General features: G+C 40.4%; 36 non-coding genes across 36 annotated transcripts; all 36 read left to right on the plus strand.

Moving 5' to 3' along the window:
- The first annotated feature begins 207 nt into the window (after nucleotides 1-207).
- Nucleotides 208-281, plus strand: trnat-agu (transfer RNA threonine (anticodon AGU)). The gene has a single exon. It is a non-coding gene; the product is annotated as a tRNA-Thr (tRNA).
- A 274-nt stretch (nucleotides 282-555) lies between these two features.
- On the plus strand, nucleotides 556-627 carry trnah-gug (transfer RNA histidin (anticodon GUG)). The gene has a single exon. It is a non-coding gene; the product is annotated as a tRNA-His (tRNA).
- A 504-nt stretch (nucleotides 628-1,131) lies between these two features.
- On the plus strand, nucleotides 1,132-1,205 carry trnat-agu (transfer RNA threonine (anticodon AGU)). Its single transcript has one exon. It is a non-coding gene; the product is annotated as a tRNA-Thr (tRNA).
- Nucleotides 1,206-1,479: 274 nt separating this feature from the next.
- trnah-gug (transfer RNA histidin (anticodon GUG)) lies at nucleotides 1,480-1,551 on the plus strand. Its single transcript has one exon. It is a non-coding gene; the product is annotated as a tRNA-His (tRNA).
- Nucleotides 1,552-2,053: 502 nt separating this feature from the next.
- Nucleotides 2,054-2,127, plus strand: trnat-agu (transfer RNA threonine (anticodon AGU)). The gene has a single exon. It is a non-coding gene; the product is annotated as a tRNA-Thr (tRNA).
- Nucleotides 2,128-2,401: 274 nt separating this feature from the next.
- trnah-gug (transfer RNA histidin (anticodon GUG)) lies at nucleotides 2,402-2,473 on the plus strand. The gene has a single exon. It is a non-coding gene; the product is annotated as a tRNA-His (tRNA).
- A 502-nt stretch (nucleotides 2,474-2,975) lies between these two features.
- trnat-agu (transfer RNA threonine (anticodon AGU)) lies at nucleotides 2,976-3,049 on the plus strand. The gene has a single exon. It is a non-coding gene; the product is annotated as a tRNA-Thr (tRNA).
- Nucleotides 3,050-3,323: 274 nt separating this feature from the next.
- On the plus strand, nucleotides 3,324-3,395 carry trnah-gug (transfer RNA histidin (anticodon GUG)). The gene has a single exon. It is a non-coding gene; the product is annotated as a tRNA-His (tRNA).
- A 497-nt stretch (nucleotides 3,396-3,892) lies between these two features.
- On the plus strand, nucleotides 3,893-3,966 carry trnat-agu (transfer RNA threonine (anticodon AGU)). The gene has a single exon. It is a non-coding gene; the product is annotated as a tRNA-Thr (tRNA).
- Nucleotides 3,967-4,240: 274 nt separating this feature from the next.
- Nucleotides 4,241-4,312, plus strand: trnah-gug (transfer RNA histidin (anticodon GUG)). The gene has a single exon. It is a non-coding gene; the product is annotated as a tRNA-His (tRNA).
- A 501-nt stretch (nucleotides 4,313-4,813) lies between these two features.
- On the plus strand, nucleotides 4,814-4,887 carry trnat-agu (transfer RNA threonine (anticodon AGU)). Its single transcript has one exon. It is a non-coding gene; the product is annotated as a tRNA-Thr (tRNA).
- An 848-nt stretch (nucleotides 4,888-5,735) lies between these two features.
- trnat-agu (transfer RNA threonine (anticodon AGU)) lies at nucleotides 5,736-5,809 on the plus strand. Its single transcript has one exon. It is a non-coding gene; the product is annotated as a tRNA-Thr (tRNA).
- A 274-nt stretch (nucleotides 5,810-6,083) lies between these two features.
- trnah-gug (transfer RNA histidin (anticodon GUG)) lies at nucleotides 6,084-6,155 on the plus strand. The gene has a single exon. It is a non-coding gene; the product is annotated as a tRNA-His (tRNA).
- A 500-nt stretch (nucleotides 6,156-6,655) lies between these two features.
- On the plus strand, nucleotides 6,656-6,729 carry trnat-agu (transfer RNA threonine (anticodon AGU)). Its single transcript has one exon. It is a non-coding gene; the product is annotated as a tRNA-Thr (tRNA).
- Nucleotides 6,730-7,003: 274 nt separating this feature from the next.
- trnah-gug (transfer RNA histidin (anticodon GUG)) lies at nucleotides 7,004-7,075 on the plus strand. The gene has a single exon. It is a non-coding gene; the product is annotated as a tRNA-His (tRNA).
- Nucleotides 7,076-7,577: 502 nt separating this feature from the next.
- On the plus strand, nucleotides 7,578-7,651 carry trnat-agu (transfer RNA threonine (anticodon AGU)). The gene has a single exon. It is a non-coding gene; the product is annotated as a tRNA-Thr (tRNA).
- A 275-nt stretch (nucleotides 7,652-7,926) lies between these two features.
- On the plus strand, nucleotides 7,927-7,998 carry trnah-gug (transfer RNA histidin (anticodon GUG)). Its single transcript has one exon. It is a non-coding gene; the product is annotated as a tRNA-His (tRNA).
- A 493-nt stretch (nucleotides 7,999-8,491) lies between these two features.
- trnat-agu (transfer RNA threonine (anticodon AGU)) lies at nucleotides 8,492-8,565 on the plus strand. The gene has a single exon. It is a non-coding gene; the product is annotated as a tRNA-Thr (tRNA).
- Nucleotides 8,566-9,443: 878 nt separating this feature from the next.
- On the plus strand, nucleotides 9,444-9,517 carry trnat-agu (transfer RNA threonine (anticodon AGU)). The gene has a single exon. It is a non-coding gene; the product is annotated as a tRNA-Thr (tRNA).
- Nucleotides 9,518-10,461: 944 nt separating this feature from the next.
- Nucleotides 10,462-10,535, plus strand: trnat-agu (transfer RNA threonine (anticodon AGU)). The gene has a single exon. It is a non-coding gene; the product is annotated as a tRNA-Thr (tRNA).
- Nucleotides 10,536-10,809: 274 nt separating this feature from the next.
- Nucleotides 10,810-10,881, plus strand: trnah-gug (transfer RNA histidin (anticodon GUG)). Its single transcript has one exon. It is a non-coding gene; the product is annotated as a tRNA-His (tRNA).
- Nucleotides 10,882-11,378: 497 nt separating this feature from the next.
- Nucleotides 11,379-11,452, plus strand: trnat-agu (transfer RNA threonine (anticodon AGU)). The gene has a single exon. It is a non-coding gene; the product is annotated as a tRNA-Thr (tRNA).
- A 274-nt stretch (nucleotides 11,453-11,726) lies between these two features.
- trnah-gug (transfer RNA histidin (anticodon GUG)) lies at nucleotides 11,727-11,798 on the plus strand. The gene has a single exon. It is a non-coding gene; the product is annotated as a tRNA-His (tRNA).
- A 500-nt stretch (nucleotides 11,799-12,298) lies between these two features.
- On the plus strand, nucleotides 12,299-12,372 carry trnat-agu (transfer RNA threonine (anticodon AGU)). The gene has a single exon. It is a non-coding gene; the product is annotated as a tRNA-Thr (tRNA).
- Nucleotides 12,373-12,646: 274 nt separating this feature from the next.
- trnah-gug (transfer RNA histidin (anticodon GUG)) lies at nucleotides 12,647-12,718 on the plus strand. The gene has a single exon. It is a non-coding gene; the product is annotated as a tRNA-His (tRNA).
- Nucleotides 12,719-14,488: 1,770 nt separating this feature from the next.
- On the plus strand, nucleotides 14,489-14,560 carry trnah-gug (transfer RNA histidin (anticodon GUG)). The gene has a single exon. It is a non-coding gene; the product is annotated as a tRNA-His (tRNA).
- A 495-nt stretch (nucleotides 14,561-15,055) lies between these two features.
- On the plus strand, nucleotides 15,056-15,129 carry trnat-agu (transfer RNA threonine (anticodon AGU)). The gene has a single exon. It is a non-coding gene; the product is annotated as a tRNA-Thr (tRNA).
- A 274-nt stretch (nucleotides 15,130-15,403) lies between these two features.
- trnah-gug (transfer RNA histidin (anticodon GUG)) lies at nucleotides 15,404-15,475 on the plus strand. Its single transcript has one exon. It is a non-coding gene; the product is annotated as a tRNA-His (tRNA).
- A 501-nt stretch (nucleotides 15,476-15,976) lies between these two features.
- trnat-agu (transfer RNA threonine (anticodon AGU)) lies at nucleotides 15,977-16,050 on the plus strand. The gene has a single exon. It is a non-coding gene; the product is annotated as a tRNA-Thr (tRNA).
- A 274-nt stretch (nucleotides 16,051-16,324) lies between these two features.
- trnah-gug (transfer RNA histidin (anticodon GUG)) lies at nucleotides 16,325-16,396 on the plus strand. The gene has a single exon. It is a non-coding gene; the product is annotated as a tRNA-His (tRNA).
- Nucleotides 16,397-16,898: 502 nt separating this feature from the next.
- Nucleotides 16,899-16,972, plus strand: trnat-agu (transfer RNA threonine (anticodon AGU)). Its single transcript has one exon. It is a non-coding gene; the product is annotated as a tRNA-Thr (tRNA).
- Nucleotides 16,973-17,246: 274 nt separating this feature from the next.
- trnah-gug (transfer RNA histidin (anticodon GUG)) lies at nucleotides 17,247-17,318 on the plus strand. Its single transcript has one exon. It is a non-coding gene; the product is annotated as a tRNA-His (tRNA).
- A 502-nt stretch (nucleotides 17,319-17,820) lies between these two features.
- Nucleotides 17,821-17,894, plus strand: trnat-agu (transfer RNA threonine (anticodon AGU)). The gene has a single exon. It is a non-coding gene; the product is annotated as a tRNA-Thr (tRNA).
- A 274-nt stretch (nucleotides 17,895-18,168) lies between these two features.
- On the plus strand, nucleotides 18,169-18,240 carry trnah-gug (transfer RNA histidin (anticodon GUG)). Its single transcript has one exon. It is a non-coding gene; the product is annotated as a tRNA-His (tRNA).
- Nucleotides 18,241-18,741: 501 nt separating this feature from the next.
- Nucleotides 18,742-18,815, plus strand: trnat-agu (transfer RNA threonine (anticodon AGU)). The gene has a single exon. It is a non-coding gene; the product is annotated as a tRNA-Thr (tRNA).
- Nucleotides 18,816-19,089: 274 nt separating this feature from the next.
- Nucleotides 19,090-19,161, plus strand: trnah-gug (transfer RNA histidin (anticodon GUG)). Its single transcript has one exon. It is a non-coding gene; the product is annotated as a tRNA-His (tRNA).
- Nucleotides 19,162-19,611: the final 450 nt, after the last annotated feature.

A 19,611-nucleotide genomic window follows, 5' to 3' on the forward strand; every position in this document is an offset into this window, starting at 1 on the left:
TAGTTTAAGAATCCATGTCAGAGGTTCTTGAGTTTATTCATCTCGAGACCCAAATGAAAAATGTACTGTCCTCGAATGACCAATATTAGTAAAAGACATCTCTTTTGTGATGTGATTTTGCTTGACAGAGATGTGGGTTAAATTAATGAGACTGGTTTGATTCAAATAGGTGTGGGTGTTCACATCTGTAAATTTATCTCTTTTATGGGTGCTGTGGCTTAGTTGGTTAAAGTGCCTGTCTAGTAAACAGGAGATCCTGAGTTCAAATCTCAGCAGTACCTTTTCAAGCATTTTATTGTACACATTGGTGGAGTAGGTCAGAGGGGAGTGCACTCAGGTATTCTCACCAATCGGTTGAGAGAATTAGAGATGATGTGAGGAGGATGCAATTGAGATATTCCAATGTCACGGAAAAAGGGCACTATTTAAATGTGTAAAGCTTGACTGTTTCTTCACTTTATTCATTATCGAGACCAATATGAAAAGTGTTTAGACAGCTTGTGCACATCACTTTCACAGCCTATGTAGGCTTTACAAAGCCACCTCTTGTAGCCAGCCGTGATCGTATAGTGGTTAGTACTCTGCGTTGTGGCCGCAGCAACCCCGGTTCGAATCCGGGTCACGGCACTGCAATGTAATTTCAGAAGGGTTGTTTCTTAAACAGGTGAAGACTTGCTCTCTGAAAGCTCTGGAACTCAGCCTTTTGACAAAGTTCCCCAGCATATCGTAGGTTAATTACTTACACAAACTGATTCATCTGCTGTTTCAGAGGTTTTTACCATTTTTAAGCTCGAGAGCCAAATGAGAAATGCAGTGTCCTCGTACGACCAACATTATGAAGAAATAGTGTATGATTCTGAATGTTTACTCATATCTCGCGACCCACCTATGACATGTTAATAACTGCTTTGGGTCCCAAATCATAGTTTAAGAATCCATGTCAGAGGTTCTTGAGTTTATTCATCTCGAGACCCAAATGAAAAATGTACTGTCCTCGAATGACCAATATTAGTAAAAGACATCTCTTTTGTGATGTGATTTTGCTTGACAGAGATGTGGGTTAAATTAATGAGACTGGTTTGATTCAAATAGGTGTGGGTGTTCACATCTGTAAAATGTATCTCTTTTATGGGTGCTGTGGCTTAGTTGGTTAAAGTGCCTGTCTAGTAAACAGGAGATCCTGAGTTCAAATCTCAGCAGTACCTTTTCAAGCATTTTATTGTACACATTGGTGGAGTAGGTCAGAGGGGAGTGCACTCAGGTATTCTCACCAATCGGTTGAGAGAATTAGAGATGATGTGAGGAGGATGCAATTGAGATATTCCAATGTCACGGAAAAAGGGCACTATTTAAATGTGTAAAGCTTGACTGTTTCTTCACTTTATTCATTATCGAGACCAATATGAAAAGTGTTTAGACAGCTTGTGCACATCACTTTCACAGCCTATGTAGGCTTTACAAAGCCACCTCTTGTAGCCAGCCGTGATCGTATAGTGGTTAGTACTCTGCGTTGTGGCCGCAGCAACCCCGGTTCGAATCCGGGTCACGGCACTGCAATGTAATTTCAGAAGGGTTGTTTCTTAAACAGGTGAAGACTTGCTCTGAAAGCTCTGGAACTCAGCCTTTTGACAAAGTTCCCCAGCATATCGTAGGTTAATTACTTACACAAACTGATTCATCTGCTGTTTCAGAGGTTTTTACCATTTTTAAGCTCGAGAGCCAAATGAGAAATGCAGTGTCCTCGTACGACCAACATTATGAAGAAATAGTGTATGATTCTGAATGTTTACTCATATCTCGCGACCCACCTATGACATGTTAATAACTGCTTTGGGTCCCAAATCATAGTTTAAGAATCCATGTCAGAGGTTCTTGAGTTTATTCATCTCGAGACCCAAATGAAAAATGTACTGTCCTCGAATGACCAATATTAGTAAAAGACATCTCTTTTGTGATGTGATTTTGCTTGACAGAGATGTGGGTTAAATTAATGAGACTGGTTTGATTCAAATAGGTGTGGGTGTTCACATCTGTAAAATGTATCTCTTTTATGGGTGCTGTGGCTTAGTTGGTTAAAGTGCCTGTCTAGTAAACAGGAGATCCTGAGTTCAAATCTCAGCAGTACCTTTTCAAGCATTTTATTGTACACATTGGTGGAGTAGGTCAGAGGGGAGTGCACTCAGGTATTCTCACCAATCGGTTGAGAGAATTAGAGATGATGTGAGGAGGATGCAATTGAGATATTCCAATGTCACGGAAAAAGGGCACTATTTAAATGTGTAAAGCTTGACTGTTTCTTCACTTTATTCATTATCGAGACCAATATGAAAAGTGTTTAGACAGCTTGTGCACATCACTTTCACAGCCTATGTAGGCTTTACAAAGCCACCTCTTGTAGCCAGCCGTGATCGTATAGTGGTTAGTACTCTGCGTTGTGGCCGCAGCAACCCCGGTTCGAATCCGGGTCACGGCACTGCAATGTAATTTCAGAAGGGTTGTTTCTTAAACAGGTGAAGACTTACTCTGAAAGCTCTGGAACTCAGCCTTTTGACAAAGTTCCCCAGCATATCGTAGGTTAATTACTTACACAAACTGATTCATCTGCTGTTTCAGAGGTTTTTACCATTTTTAAGCTCGAGAGCCAAATGAGAAATGCAGTGTCCTCGTACGACCAACATTATGAAGAAATAGTGTATGATTCTGAATGTTTACTCATATCTCGCGACCCACCTATGACATGTTAATAACTGCTTTGGGTCCCAAATCATAGTTTAAGAATCCATGTCAGAGGTTCTTGAGTTTATTCATCTCGAGACCCAAATGAAAAATGTACTGTCCTCGAATGACCAATATTAGTAAAAGACATCTCTTTTGTGATGTGATTTTGCTTGACAGAGATGTGGGTTAAATTAATGAGACTGGTTTGATTCAAATAGGTGTGGGTGTTCACATCTGTAAAATGTATCTCTTTTATGGGTGCTGTGGCTTAGTTGGTTAAAGTGCCTGTCTAGTAAACAGGAGATCCTGAGTTCAAATCTCAGCAGTACCTTTTCAAGCATTTTATTGTACACATTGGTGGAGTAGGTCAGAGGGGAGTGCACTCAGGTATTCTCACCAATCGGTTGAGAGAATTAGAGATGATGTGAGGAGGATGCAATTGAGATATTCCAATGTCACGGAAAAAGGGCACTATTTAAATGTGTAAAGCTTGACTGTTTCTTCACTTTATTCATTATCGAGACCAATATGAAAAGTGTTTAGACAGCTTGTGCACATCACTTTCACAGCCTATGTAGGCTTTACAAAGCCACCTCTTGTAGCCAGCCGTGATCGTATAGTGGTTAGTACTCTGCGTTGTGGCCGCAGCAACCCCGGTTCGAATCCGGGTCACGGCACTGCAATGTAATTTCAGAAGGGTTGTTTCTTAAACAGGTGAAGACTTGAAAGCTCTGGAACTCAGCCTTTTGACAAAGTTCCCCAGCATATCGTAGGTTAATTACTTACACAAACTGATTCATCTGCTGTTTCAGAGGTTTTTACCATTTTTAAGCTCGAGAGCCAAATGAGAAATGCAGTGTCCTCGTACGACCAACATTATGAAGAAATAGTGTATGATTCTGAATGTTTACTCATATCTCGCGACCCACCTATGACATGTTAATAACTGCTTTGGGTCCCAAATCATAGTTTAAGAATCCATGTCAGAGGTTCTTGAGTTTATTCATCTCGAGACCCAAATGAAAAATGTACTGTCCTCGAATGACCAATATTAGTAAAAGACATCTCTTTTGTGATGTGATTTTGCTTGACAGAGATGTGGGTTAAATTAATGAGACTGGTTTGATTCAAATAGGTGTGGGTGTTCACATCTGTAAAATGTATCTCTTTTATGGGTGCTGTGGCTTAGTTGGTTAAAGTGCCTGTCTAGTAAACAGGAGATCCTGAGTTCAAATCTCAGCAGTACCTTTTCAAGCATTTTATTGTACACATTGGTGGAGTAGGTCAGAGGGGAGTGCACTCAGGTATTCTCACCAATCGGTTGAGAGAATTAGAGATGATGTGAGGAGGATGCAATTGAGATATTCCAATGTCACGGAAAAAGGGCACTATTTAAATGTGTAAAGCTTGACTGTTTCTTCACTTTATTCATTATCGAGACCAATATGAAAAGTGTTTAGACAGCTTGTGCACATCACTTTCACAGCCTATGTAGGCTTTACAAAGCCACCTCTTGTAGCCAGCCGTGATCGTATAGTGGTTAGTACTCTGCGTTGTGGCCGCAGCAACCCCGGTTCGAATCCGGGTCACGGCACTGCAATGTAATTTCAGAAGGGTTGTTTTTAAACAGGTGAAGACTTACTCTGAAAGCTCTGGAACTCAGCCTTTTGACAAAGTTCCCCAGCATATCGTAGGTTAATTACTTACACAAACTGATTCATCTGCTGTTTCAGAGGTTTTTACCATTTTTAAGCTCGAGAGCCAAATGAGAAATGCAGTGTCCTCGTACGACCAACATTATGAAGAAATAGTGTATGATTCTGAATGTTTACTCATATCTCGCGACCCACCTATGACATGTTAATAACTGCTTTGGGTCCCAAATCATAGTTTAAGAATCCATGTCAGAGGTTCTTGAGTTTATTCATCTCGAGACCCAAATGAAAAATGTACTGTCCTCGAATGACCAATATTAGTAAAAGACATCTCTTTTGTGATGTGATTTTGCTTGACAGAGATGTGGGTTAAATTAATGAGACTGGTTTGATTCAAATAGGTGTGGGTGTTCACATCTGTAAAATGTATCTCTTTTATGGGTGCTGTGGCTTAGTTGGTTAAAGTGCCTGTCTAGTAAACAGGAGATCCTGAGTTCAAATCTCAGCAGTACCTTTTCAAGCATTTTATTGTACACATTGGTGGAGTAGGTCAGAGGGGAGTGCACTCAGGTATTCTCACCAATCGGTTGAGAGAATTAGAGATGATGTGAGGAGGATGCAATTGAGATATTCCAATGTCACGGAAAAAGGGCACTATTTAAATGTGTAAAGCTTGACTGTTTCTTCACTTTATTCATTATCGAGACCAATATGAAAAGTGTTTAGACAGCTTGTGCACATCACTTTCACAGCCTATGTAGGCTTTACAAAGCCACCTCTTGTAGCCAGCCGTGATCGTATAGTGGTTAGTACTCTGCGTTGTGGCAGCAGCAACCCCGGTTCGAATCCGGGTCACGGCACTGCAATGTAATTTCAGAAGGGTTGTTTCTTAAACAGGTGAAGACTTGCACTGAAAGCTCAAGAACTCAGCCTTTTGACAAAGTTCCCCAGCATATCGTAGGTTAATTACTTACACAAACTGATTCATCTGCTGTTTCAGAGGTTTTTACCATTTTTAAGCTCGAGAGCCAAATGAGAAATGCAGTGTCCTCGTACGACCAACATTATGAAGAAATAGTGTATGATTCTGAATGTTTACTCATATCTCGCGACCCACCTATGACATGTTAATAACTGCTTTGGGTCCCAAATCATAGTTTAAGAATCCATGTCAGAGGTTCTTGAGTTTATTCATCTCGAGACCCAAATGAAAAATGTACTGTCCTCGAATGACCAATATTAGTAAAAGACATCTCTTTTGTGATGTGATTTTGCTTGACAGAGATGTGGGTTAAATTAATGAGACTGGTTTGATTCAAATAGGTGTGGGTGTTCACATCTGTAAAATGTATCTCTTTTATGGGTGCTGTGGCTTAGTTGGTTAAAGTGCCTGTCTAGTAAACAGGAGATCCTGAGTTCAAATCTCAGCAGTACCTTTTCAAGCATTTTATTGTACACATTGGTGGAGTAGGTCAGAGGGGAGTGCACTCAGGTATTCTCACCAATCGGTTGAGAGAATTAGAGATGATGTGAGGAGGATGCAATTGAGATATTCCAATGTCACGGAAAAAGGGCACTATTTAAATGTGTAAAGCTTGACTGTTTCTTCACTTTATTCATTATCGAGACCAATATGAAAAGTGTTTAGACAGCTTGTGCACATCACTTTCACAGCCTATGTAGGCTTTACAAAGCCACCTCTTGTAGCCAGCCGTGATCGTATAGTGGTTAGTACTCTGCGTTGTGGCCGCAGCAACCCCGGTTCGAATCCGGGTCACGGCACTGCAATGTAATTTCAGAAGGGTTGTTTCTTAAACAGGAAGACTTACTCTGAAAGCTCTGGAACTCAGCCTTTTGACAAAGTTCCCCAGCATATCGTAGGTTAATTACTTACACAAACTGATTCATCTGCTGTTTCAGAGGTTTTTACCATTTTTAAGCTCGAGAGCCAAATGAGAAATGCAGTGTCCTCGTACGACCAACATTATGAAGAAATAGTGTATGATTCTGAATGTTTACTCATATCTCGCGACCCACCTATGACATGTTAATAACTGCTTTGGGTCCCAAATCATAGTTTAAGAATCCATGTCAGAGGTTCTTGAGTTTATTCATCTCGAGACCCAAATGAAAAATGTACTGTCCTCGAATGACCAATATTAGTAAAAGACATCTCTTTTGTGATGTGATTTTGCTTGACAGAGATGTGGGTTAAATTAATGAGACTGGTTTGATTCAAATAGGTGTGGGTGTTCACATCTGTAAAATGTATCTCTTTTATGGGTGCTGTGGCTTAGTTGGTTAAAGTGCCTGTCTAGTAAACAGGAGATCCTGAGTTCAAATCTCAGCAGTACCTTTTCAAGCATTTTATTGTACACATTGGTGGAGTAGGTCAGAGGGGAGTGCACTCAGGTATTCTCACCAATCGGTTGAGAGAATTAGAGATGATGTGAGGAGGATGCAATTGAGATATTCCAATGTCACGGAAAAAGGGCACTATTTAAATGTGTAAAGCTTGACTGTTTCTTCACTTTATTCATTATCGAGACCAATATGAAAAGTGTTTAGACAGCTTGTGCACATCACTTTCACAGCCTATGTAGGCTTTACAAAGCCACCTCTTGTAGCCAGCCGTGATCGTATAGTGGTTAGTACTCTGCGTTGTGGCCGCAGCAACCCCGGTTCGAATCCGGGTCACGGCACTGCAATGTAATTTCAGAAGGGTTGTTTCTTAAACAGGTGAAGACTTACTCTGAAAGCTCTGGAACTCAGCCTTTTGACAAAGTTCCCCAGCATATCGTAGGTTAATTACTTACACAAACTGATTCATCTGCTGTTTCAGAGGTTTTTACCATTTTTAAGCTCGAGAGCCAAATGAGAAATGCAGTGTCCTCGTACGACCAACATTATGAAGAAATAGTGTATGATTCTGAATGTTTACTCATATCTCGCGACCCACCTATGACATGTTAATAACTGCTTTGGGTCCCAAATCATAGTTTAAGAATCCATGTCAGAGGTTCTTGAGTTTATTCATCTCGAGACCCAAATGAAAAATGTACTGTCCTCGAATGACCAATATTAGTAAAAGACATCTCTTTTGTGATGTGATTTTGCTTGACAGAGATGTGGGTTAAATTAATGAGACTGGTTTGATTCAAATAGGTGTGGGTGTTCACATCTGTAAAATGTATCTCTTTTATGGGTGCTGTGGCTTAGTTGGTTAAAGTGCCTGTCTAGTAAACAGGAGATCCTGAGTTCAAATCTCAGCAGTACCTTTTCAATCATTTTATTGTACACATTGGTGGAGTAGGTCAGAGGGGGAGTGCACTCAGGTATTCTCACCAATCGGTTGAGAGAATTAGAGATGATGTGAGGAGGATGCAATTGAGATATTCCAATGTCACGGAAAAAGGGCACTATTTAAATGTGTAAAGCTTGACTGTTTCTTCACTTTATTCATTATCGAGACCAATATGAAAAGTGTTTAGCCAGCTTGTGCACATCACTTTCACAGCCTATGTAGGCTTTACAAAGCCACCTCTTGTAGCCAGCCGTGATCGTATAGTGGTTAGTACTCTGCGTTGTGGCCGCAGCAACCCCGGTTCGAATCCGGGTCACGGCACTGCAATGTAATTTCAGAAGGGTTGTTTTTTGAACAGGTGAAGACTTGCTCTGGAACTCAGCCTTTTGACAAAGTTCCCCAGCATATCGTAGGTTAATTACTTACACAAACTGATTCATCTGCTGTTTCAGAGGTTTTTACCATTTTTAAGCTCGAGAGCCAAATGAGAAATGCAGTGTCCTCGTACGACCAACATTATGAAGAAATAGTGTATGATTCTGAATGTTTACTCATATCTCGCGACCCACCTATGACATGTTAATAACTGCTTTGGGTCCCAAATCATAGTTTAAGAATCCATGTCAGAGGTTCTTGAGTTTATTCATCTCGAGACCCAAATGAAAAATGTACTGTCCTCGAATGACCAATATTAGTAAAAGACATCTCTTTTGTGATGTGATTTTGCTTGACAGAGATGTGGGTTAAATTAATGAGACTGGTTTGATTCAAATAGGTGTGGGTGTTCACATCTGTAAAATGTATCTCTTTTATGGGTGCTGTGGCTTAGTTGGTTAAAGTGCCTGTCTAGTAAACAGGAGATCCTGAGTTCAAATCTCAGCAGTACCTTTTCAAGCATTTTATTGTACACATTGGTGGAGTAGGTCAGAGGGGAGTGCACTCAGGTATTCTCACCAATCGGTTGAGAGAATTAGAGATGATGTGAGGAGGATGCAATTGAGATATTCCAAATGTCACGGAAAAAGGGCACTATTTAAATGTGTAAAGCTTGACTGTTTCTTCACTTTATTCATTATCGAGACCAATATGAAAAGTGTTTAGCCAGCTTGTGCACATCACTTTCACAGCCTATGTAGGCTTTACAAAGCCACCTCTTGTAGCCAGCCGTGATCGTATAGTGGTTAGTACTCTGCGTTGTGGCCGCAGCAACCCGGTTGGAATCCGGGTCACGGCACTGCAATGTAATTTCAGAAGGGTTGTTTCTTAAACAGGTGAAGACTTACTCTGGAACTCAGCCTTTTGACAAAGTTCCCCAGCATTTCGTAGGTTAATTACTTACACAAACTGATTCATCTGCTGTTTCAGAGGTTTTTACCATTTTTAAGCTCGAGAGCCAAATGAGAAATGCAGTGTCCTCGTACGACCAACATTATGAAGAAATAGTGTATGATTCTGAATGTTTACTCATATCAGCTCCCACCTATGTTAATAACTGTTGTGGATGCTGAATGTTTAACTGGAAGCCAGTGGAGAGAAATGTTGATAACTGAACTTGGGAAGGTTGAAATCCAGAGAATCCATGTCAGAGGTTCTTGAGTTTATTCATCACAAATCTGACCCAAATGAAAAATGTACTGTCCTCGAATGACCAATATTAGTTTTTCTCTTTTGTGATGTGATTTTGCTTGACAGAGTGGGTTAAATTAATGAGACTGGTTTGATTCAAATAGGTGTGGGTGTTCACATCTGTAAAATTTCTTTTTATGGGTGCTGTGGCTTAGTTGGTTAAAGTGCCTGTCTAGTAAACAGGAGATCCTGAGTTCAAATCTCAGCAGTACCTTTTCAAGCATTTTATTGTACACATTGGTGGAGTAGGTCAGAGGTGGTGCACTCAGGTATTCTCACCAATCGGTTGAGAGAATTAGAGATGATGTGAGGAGGATGCAATTGAGATATTCCAATGTCACGGAAAAAGGGCACTTTTAAATGTGGAAAGCTTGACTGTTTCTTCACTGTTTCTTCACCTGGTCATCAGAAAAAGGGGAAAGGAGAAGATTAACTGTTTCTTCACTTTATTCATTATCGAGACCAATATGAAAAGTGTTTAGACAGCTTGTGCACATCACTTTCACAGAATATGTAGGCTTTACAAAGCAGACCTCTTGTAGACAGCCGTGATCGTATAGTGGTTAGTACTCTGACGTTGTGGCCGCAGCAACCCCGGTTCGAATCTGGTCACGGCACTGCAATGTAATTTCAGAAGGGTTGTTTCTTAAACAGGTGAAGACTTGCTCTGGAAGCTCAGAGGAACTCAGATTTTGACAAAGTTCCCCAGCATATCGTAGGTTAATTACTTACACAAACTGATTCATCTGCTGTTTCAGAGGTTTTTACCATTTTTAAGCTCGAGAGCCAAATGAGAGAAATGCAGTGTCCTCAGTTTTTGACATTATGAAGAAATAGTGTATGATTCTGAATGTTTACTCATATCTAGCGGGAGACCCACCTATGACATGTTAATAACTGCTTTGGGTCCCAAATCAAGAATATGTTTCTTGAGTTCATGAACCAAATCATAGTTTAAGAATCCATGTCAGAGGTTCTTGAGTTTATTCATCTCGAGACCCAAATGAAAAATGTACTGTCCTCGAATGACCAATATTAGTAAAAGACATCTCTTTTGTGATGTGATTTTGCTTGACAGAGATGTGGGTTAAATTAATGAGACTGGTTTGATTCAAATAGGTGTGGGTGTTCACATCTGTAAAATTTATCTCTTTTATGGGTGCTGTGGCTTAGTTGGTTAAAGTGCCTGTCTAGTAAACAGGAGATCCTGAGTTCAAATCTCAGCAGTACCTTTTCAAGCATTTTATTGTACACATTGGTGGAGTAGGTCAGAGGGGAGTGCACTCAGGTATTCTCACCAATCGGTTGAGAGAATTAGAGATGATGTGAGGAGGATGCAATTGAGATATTCCAATGTCACGGAAAAAGGGCACTATTTAAATGTGGAAAGCTTGACTGTTTCTTCACTTTATTCATTATCGAGACCAATATGAAAAGTGTTTAGACAGCTTGTGCACATCACTTTCACAGCCTATGTAGGCTTTACAAAGCCACCTCTTGTAGCCAGCCGTGATCGTATAGTGGTTAGTACTCTGCGTTGTGGCCGCAGCAACCCCGGTTCGAATCCGGGTCACGGCACTGCAATGTAATTTCAGAAGGGTTGTTTCTTAAACAGGTGAAGACTTGAAAGCTCTGGAACTCAGCCTTTTGACAAAGTTCCCCAGCATATCGTAGGTTAATTACTTACACAAACTGATTCATCTGCTGTTTCAGAGGTTTTTACCATTTTTAAGCTCGAGAGCCAAATGAGAAATGCAGTGTCCTCGTACGACCAACATTATGAAGAAATAGTGTATGATTCTGAATGTTTACTCATATCTCGCGACCCACCTATGACATGTTAATAACTGCTTTGGGTCCCAAATCATAGTTTAAGAATCCATGTCAGAGGTTCTTGAGTTTATTCATCTCGAGACCCAAATGAAAAATGTACTGTCCTCGAATGACCAATATTAGTAAAAGACATCTCTTTTGTGATGTGATTTTGCTTGACAGAGATGTGGGTTAAATTAATGAGACTGGTTTGATTCAAATAGGTGTGGGTGTTCACATCTGTAAAATGTATCTCTTTTATGGGTGCTGTGGCTTAGTTGGTTAAAGTGCCTGTCTAGTAAACAGGAGATCCTGAGTTCAAATCTCAGCAGTACCTTTTCAAGCATTTTATTGTACACATTGGTGGAGTAGGTCAGAGGGGAGTGCACTCAGGTATTCTCACCAATCGGTTGAGAGAATTAGAGATGATGTGAGGAGGATGCAATTGAGATATTCCAATGTCACGGAAAAAGGGCACTATTTAAATGTGGAAAGCTTGACTGTTTCTTCACTTTATTCATTATCGAGACCAATATGAAAAGTGTTTAGACAGCTTGTGCACATCACTTTCACAGCCTATGTAGGCTTTACAAAGCCACCTCTTGTAGCCAGCCGTGATCGTATAGTGGTTAGTACTCTGCGTTGTGGCCGCAGCAACCCCGGTTCGAATCCGGGTCACGGCACTGCAATGTAATTTCAGAAGGGTTGTTTCTTAAACAGGTGAAGACTTGCTCTGAAAGCTCTGGAACTCAGCCTTTTGACAAAGTTCCCCAGCATATCGTAGGTTAATTACTTACACAAACTGATTCATCTGCTGTTTCAGAGGTTTTTACCATTTTTAAGCTCGAGAGCCAAATGAGAAATGCAGTGTCCTCGTACGACCAACATTATGAAGAAATAGTGTATGATTCTGAATGTTTACTCATATCTCGCGACCCACCTATGACATGTTAATAACTGCTTTGGGTCCCAAATCATAGTTTAAGAATCCATGTCAGAGGTTCTTGAGTTTATTCATCTCGAGACCCAAATGAAAAATGTACTGTCCTCGAATGACCAATATTAGTAAAAGACATCTCTTTTGTGATGTGATTTTGCTTGACAGAGATGTGTTAAATTAATGAGACTGGTTTGATTCAAATAGGTGTGGGTGTTCACATCTGTAAAATGTATCTCTTTTATGGGTGCTGTGGCTTAGTTGGTTAAAGTGCCTGTCTAGTAAACAGGAGATCCTGAGTTCAAATCTCAGCAGTACCTTTTCAAGCATTTTATTGTACACATTGGTGGAGTAGGTCAGAGGGGAGTGCACTCAGGTATTCTCACCAATCGGTTGAGAGAATTAGAGATGATGTGAGGAGGATGCAATTGAGATATTCCAATGTCACGGAAAAAGGGCACTATTTAAATGTGTAAAGCTTGACTGTTTCTTCACTTTATTCATTATCGAGACCAATATGAAAAGTGTTTAGACAGCTTGTGCACATCACTTTCACAGCCTATGTAGGCTTTACAAAGCCACCTCTTGTAGCCAGCCGTGATCGTATAGTGGTTAGTACTCTGCGTTGTGGCCGCAGCAACCCCGGTTCGAATCCGGGTCACGGCACTGCAATGTAATTTCAGAAGGGTTGTTTTTTGAACAGGTGAAGACTTGCTCTGAAAGCTCTGGAACTCAGCCTTTTGACAAAGTTCCCCAGCATATCGTAGGTTAATTACTTACACAAACTGATTCATCTGCTGTTTCAGAGGTTTTTACCATTTTTAAGCTCGAGAGCCAAATGAGAAATGCAGTGTCCTCGTACGACCAACATTATGAAGAAATAGTGTATGATTCTGAATGTTTACTCATATCTCGCGACCCACCTATGACATGTTAATAACTGCTTTGGGTCCCAAATCATAGTTTAAGAATCCATGTCAGAGGTTCTTGAGTTTATTCATCTCGAGACCCAAATGAAAAATGTACTGTCCTCGAATGACCAATATTAGTAAAAGACATCTCTTTTGTGATGTGATTTTGCTTGACAGAGATGTGGATTAAATTAATGAGACTGGTTTGATTCAAATAGGTGTGGGTGTTCACATCTGTAAAATGTATCTCTTTATGGGTGTTGTGGCTTAGTTGGTTAAAGTACCTGTCTAGTAAACAGGAGAACCTGAGTTCAAATCTCAGCAGTACCTTTTCAAACATTTTATTGTACACATTGGTGGAGTAGGTCAGAGGTGAAAGCACTCAGGTATTCTCACCAATCGGTTGAGAGAATTAGAGATGATGTGAGGAGGATGCAATTGAGATATTCCAATGTCACGGAAAAAAGGCACTATTTAAATGTGTTTAAGCTTGACTGTTTCTTCACTTTATTCATTATCGAGACCAATATGAAAAGTGTTTAGACAGCTTGTGCACATCACTTTCACAGCCTATGTAGGCTTTACAAAGCCACCTCTTGTAGCCAGCCGTGATCGTATAGTGGTTAGTACTCTGCGTTGTGGCCGCAAACCCCGGTTAATCCGGGTCACGGCACTGCAATGTAATTTCAGAAGGGTTGTTTCTTAAACAGGTGAAGACTTATCTCTGAAAGCTCTGGAACTCAGCCTTTTGACAAAGTTCCCCAGCAACAGGAGATCCTGAGTTAATTACACAAAACTGATTCATCTGCTGTTTCAGAGGTTTTTACCATTTTTAAGCTCGAGAGCCAAATGAGAAATGCAGTGTCCTCTCACCAACATTATGAAGAAATAGTGTATGATTCTGAATGTTTACTCATATCTCGCGACCCACCTATGACATGTTAATAACTGCTTTGGGTCCCAAATCATAGTTTAAGAATCCATGTCAGAGGTTCTTGAGTTTATTCATCTCGAGACCCAAATGAAAAATGTACTGTCCTCGAATGACCAATATTAGTAAAAGACATCTCTTTTGTGATGTGATTTTGCTTGACAGAGTTGTGGGTTAAATTAATGAGACTGGTTTGTATCAAATAGGTGTGGGTGTTCACATCTGTAAAATTTCTCTCTTTTATGGGTGCTGTGGCTTAGTTGGTTAAAGTGCCTGTCTAGTAAACAAGTGGATCCTAAGTTCAAATCTCAGCAGTACCTTTTCAAGCATTTTATTGTACACATTGGTGGAGTAGGTCAGAGGGGAGTGCACTCAGGTATTCTCACCAATCGGTTGAGAGAATTAGAGATGATGTGAGGAGGATGCAATTGAGATATTCCAATGTCACGGAAAAAGGGCACTATTTAAATGTGTAAAGCTTGACTGTTTCTTCACTTTATTCATTATCGAGACCAATATGAAAAGTGTTTAGACAGCTTGTGCACATCACTTTCACAGCCTATGTAGGCTTTACAAAGCCACCTCTTGTAGCCAGCCGTGATCGTATAGTGGTTAGTACTCTGCGTTGTGGCCGCAGCAACCCCGGTTCGAATCCGGGTCACGGCACTGCAATGTAATTTCAGAAGGGTTGTTTCTTAAACAGGTGAAGACTTGAAAGCTCTGGAACTCAGCCTTTTGACAAAGTTCCCCAGCATATCGTAGGTTAATTACTTACACAAACTGATTCATCTGCTGTTTCAGAGGTTTTTACCATTTTTAAGCTCGAGAGCCAAATGAGAAATGCAGTGTCCTCGTACGACCAACATTATGAAGAAATAGTGTATGATTCTGAATGTTTACTCATATCTCGACCCACCTATGACATGTTAATAACTGCTTTGGGTCCCAAATCATAGTTTAAGAATCCATGTCAGAGGTTCTTGAGTTTATTCATCTCGAGACCCAAATGAAAAATGTACTGTCCTCGAATGACCAATATTAGTAAAAGACATCTCTTTTGTGATGTGATTTTGCTTGACAGAGATGTGGGTTAAATTAATGAGACTGGTTTGATTCAAATAGGTGTGGGTGTTCACATCTGTAAAATGTATCTCTTTTATGGGTGCTGTGGCTTAGTTGGTTAAAGTGCCTGTCTAGTAAACAGGAGATCCTGAGTTCAAATCTCAGCAGTACCTTTTCAAGCATTTTATTGTACACATTGGTGGAGTAGGTCAGAGGGGAGTGCACTCAGGTATTCTCACCAATCGGTTGAGAGAATTAGAGATGATGTGAGGAGGATGCAATTGAGATATTCCAATGTCACGGAAAAAGGGCACTATTTAAATGTGGAAAGCTTGACTGTTTCTTCACTTTATTCATTATCGAGACCAATATGAAAAGTGTTTAGACAGCTTGTGCACATCACTTTCACAGCCTATGTAGGCTTTACAAAGCCACCTCTTGTAGCCAGCCGTGATCGTATAGTGGTTAGTACTCTGCGTTGTGGCCGCAGCAACCCCGGTTCGAATCCGGGTCACGGCACTGCAATGTAATTTCAGAAGGGTTGTTTTTTGAACAGGTGAAGACTTACTCTGAAAGCTCTGGAACTCAGCCTTTTGACAAAGTTCCCCAGCATATCGTAGGTTAATTACTTACACAAACTGATTCATCTGCTGTTTCAGAGGTTTTTACCATTTTTAAGCTCGAGAGCCAAATGAGAAATGCAGTGTCCTCGTACGACCAACATTATGAAGAAATAGTGTATGATTCTGAATGTTTACTCATATCTCGCGACCCACCTATGACATGTTAATAACTGCTTTGGGTCCCAAATCATAGTTTAAGAATCCATGTCAGAGGTTCTTGAGTTTATTCATCTCGAGACCCAAATGAAAAATGTACTGTCCTCGAATGACCAATATTAGTAAAAGACATCTCTTTTGTGATGTGATTTTGCTTGACAGAGATGTGGGTTAAATTAATGAGACTGGTTTGATTCAAATAGGTGTGGGTGTTCACATCTGTAAAATGTTCTCTTTTATGGGTGCTGTGGCTTAGTTGGTTAAAGTGCCTGTCTAGTAAACAGGAGATCCTGAGTTCAAATCTCAGCAGTACCTTTTCAAGCATTTTATTGTACACATTGGTGGAGTAGGTCAGAGGGGAGTGCACTCAGGTATTCTCACCAATCGGTTGAGAGAATTAGAGATGATGTGAGGAGGATGCAATTGAGATATTCCAATGTCACGGAAAAAGGGCACTATTTAAATGTGGAAAGCTTGACTGTTTCTTCACTTTATTCATTATCGAGACCAATATGAAAAGTGTTTAGACAGCTTGTGCACATCACTTTCACAGCCTATGTAGGCTTTACAAAGCCACCTCTTGTAGCCAGCCGTGATCGTATAGTGGTTAGTACTCTGCGTTGTGGCCGCAGCAACCCCGGTTCGAATCCGGGTCACGGCACTGCAATGTAATTTCAGAAGGGTTGTTTCTTAAACAGGTGAAGACTTACTCTGAAAGCTCTGGAACTCAGCCTTTTGACAAAGTTCCCCAGCATATCGTAGGTTAATTACTTACACAAACTGATTCATCTGCTGTTTCAGAGGTTTTTACCATTTTTAAGCTCGAGAGCCAAATGAGAAATGCAGTGTCCTCGTACGACCAACATTATGAAGAAATAGTGTATGATTCTGAATGTTTACTCATATCTCGCGACCCACCTATGACATGTTAATAACTGCTTTGGGTCCCAAATCATAGTTTAAGAATCCATGTCAGAGGTTCTTGAGTTTATTCATCTCGAGACCCAAATGAAAAATGTACTGTCCTCGAATGACCAATATTAGTAAAAGACATCTCTTTTGTGATGTGATTTTGCTTGACAGAGATGTGGGTTAAATTAATGAGACTGGTTTGATTCAAATAGGTGTGGGTGTTCACATCTGTAAAATGTATCTCTTTTATGGGTGCTGTGGCTTAGTTGGTTAAAGTGCCTGTCTAGTAAACAGGAGATCCTGAGTTCAAATCTCAGCAGTACCTTTTCAAGCATTTTATTGTACACATTGGTGGAGTAGGTCAGAGGGGAGTGCACTCAGGTATTCTCACCAATCGGTTGAGAGAATTAGAGATGATGTGAGGAGGATGCAATTGAGATATTCCAATGTCACGGAAAAAGGGCACTATTTAAATGTGGAAAGCTTGACTGTTTCTTCACTTTATTCATTATCGAGACCAATATGAAAAGTGTTTAGACAGCTTGTGCACATCACTTTCACAGCCTATGTAGGCTTTACAAAGCCACCTCTTGTAGCCAGCCGTGATCGTATAGTGGTTAGTACTCTGCGTTGTGGCCGCAGCAACCCCGGTTCGAATCCGGGTCACGGCACTGCAATGTAATTTCAGAAGGGTTGTTTCTTAAACAGGTGAAGACTTACTCTGAAAGCTCTGGAACTCAGCCTTTTGACAAAGTTCCCCAGCATATCGTAGGTTAATTACTTACACAAACTGATTCATCTGCTGTTTCAGAGGTTTTTACCATTTTTAAGCTCGAGAGCCAAATGAGAAATGCAGTGTCCTCGTACGACCAACATTATGAAGAAATAGTGTATGATTCTGAATGTTTACTCATATCTCGCGACCCACCTATGACATGTTAATAACTGCTTTGGGTCCCAAATCATAGTTTAAGAATCCATGTCAGAGGTTCTTGAGTTTATTCATCTCGAGACCCAAATGAAAAATGTACTGTCCTCGAATGACCAATATTAGTAAAAGACATCTCTTTTGTGATGTGATTTTGCTTGACAGAGATGTGGGTTAAATTAATGAGACTGGTTTGATTCAAATAGGTGTGGGTGTTCACATCTGTAAAATGTATCTCTTTTATGGGTGCTGTGGCTTAGTTGGTTAAAGTGCCTGTCTAGTAAACAGGAGATCCTGAGTTCAAATCTCAGCAGTACCTTTTCAAGCATTTTATTGTACACATTGGTGGAGTAGGTCAGAGGGGAGTGCACTCAGGTATTCTCACCAATCGGTTGAGAGAATTAGAGATGATGTGAGGAGGATGCAATTGAGATATTCCAATGTCACGGAAAAAGGGCACTATTTAAATGTGGAAAGCTCGACTGTTTCTTCACTTTATTCATTATCGAGACCAATATGAAAAGTGTTTAGACAGCTTGTGCACATCACTTTCACAGCCTATGTAGGCTTTACAAAGCCACCTCTTGTAGCCAGCCGTGATCGTATAGTGGTTAGTACTCTGCGTTGTGGCCGCAGCAACCCCGGTTCGAATCCGGGTCACGGCACTGCAATGTAATTTCAGAAGGGTTGTTTCTTAAACAGGTGAAGACTTACTCTGAAAGCTCTGAACTCAGCCTTTTGACAAAGTTCCCCAGCATATCGTAGGTTAATTACTTACACAAACTGATTCATCTGCTGTTTCAGAGGTTTTTACCATTTTTAAGCTCGAGAGCCAAATGAGAAATGCAGTGTCCTCGTACGACCAACATTATGAAGAAATAGTGTATGATTCTGAATGTTTACTCATATCTCGCGACCCACCTATGACATGTTAATAACTGCTTTGGGTCCCAAATCATAGTTTAAGAATCCATGTCAGAGGTTCTTGAGTTTATTCATCTCGAGACCCAAATGAAAAATGTACTGTCCTCGAATGACCAATATTAGTAAAAGACATCTCTTTTGTGATGTGATTTTGCTTGACAGAGATGTGGGTTAAATTAATGAGACTGGTTTGATTCAAATAGGTGTGGGTGTTCACATCTGTAAAATGTATCTCTTTTATGGGTGCTGTGGCTTAGTTGGTTAAAGTGCCTGTCTAGTAAACAGGAGATCCTGAGTTCAAATCTCAGCAGTACCTTTTCAAGCATTTTATTGTACACATTGGTGGAGTAGGTCAGAGGGGAGTGCACTCAGGTATTCTCACCAATCGGTTGAGAGAATTAGAGATGATGTGAGGAGGATGCAATTGAGATATTCCAATGTCACGGAAAAAGGGCACTATTTAAATGTGGAAAGCTTGACTGTTTCTTCACTTTATTCATTATCGAGACCAATATGAAAAGTGTTTAGACAGCTTGTGCACATCACTTTCACAGCCTATGTAGGCTTTACAAAGCCACCTCTTGTAGCCAGCCGTGATCGTATAGTGGTTAGTACTCTGCGTTGTGGCCGCAGCAACCCTGGTTCGAATCCGGGTCACGGCACTGCAATGTAATTTCAGAAGGGTTGTTTCTTAAACAGGTGAAGACTTGCTCTGAAAGCTCTGGAACTCAGCCTTTTGACAAAGTTCCCCAGCATATCGTAGGTTAATTACTTACACAAACTGATTCATCTGCTGTTTCAGAGGTTTTACCATTTTTAAGCTCGAGAGCCAAATGAGAAATGCAGTGTCCTCGTACGACCAACATTATGAAGAAATAGTGTATGATTCTGAATGTTTACTCATATCTCGCGACCCACCTATGACATGTTAATAACTGCTTTGGGTCCCAAATCATAGTTTAAGAATCCATGTCAGAGGTTCTTGAGTTTATTCATCTCGAGACCCAAATGAAAAATGTACTGTCCTCGAATGACCAATATTAGTAAAAGACATCTCTTTTGTGATGTGATTTTGCTTGACAGAGATGTGGGTTAAATTAATGAGACTGGTT

This window comes from Oncorhynchus masou, unplaced genomic scaffold (genome assembly GCF_036934945.1).
Source record: "Oncorhynchus masou masou isolate Uvic2021 unplaced genomic scaffold, UVic_Omas_1.1 unplaced_scaffold_1203, whole genome shotgun sequence".
Lineage (NCBI taxonomy): Eukaryota > Metazoa > Chordata > Actinopteri > Salmoniformes > Salmonidae > Oncorhynchus > Oncorhynchus masou.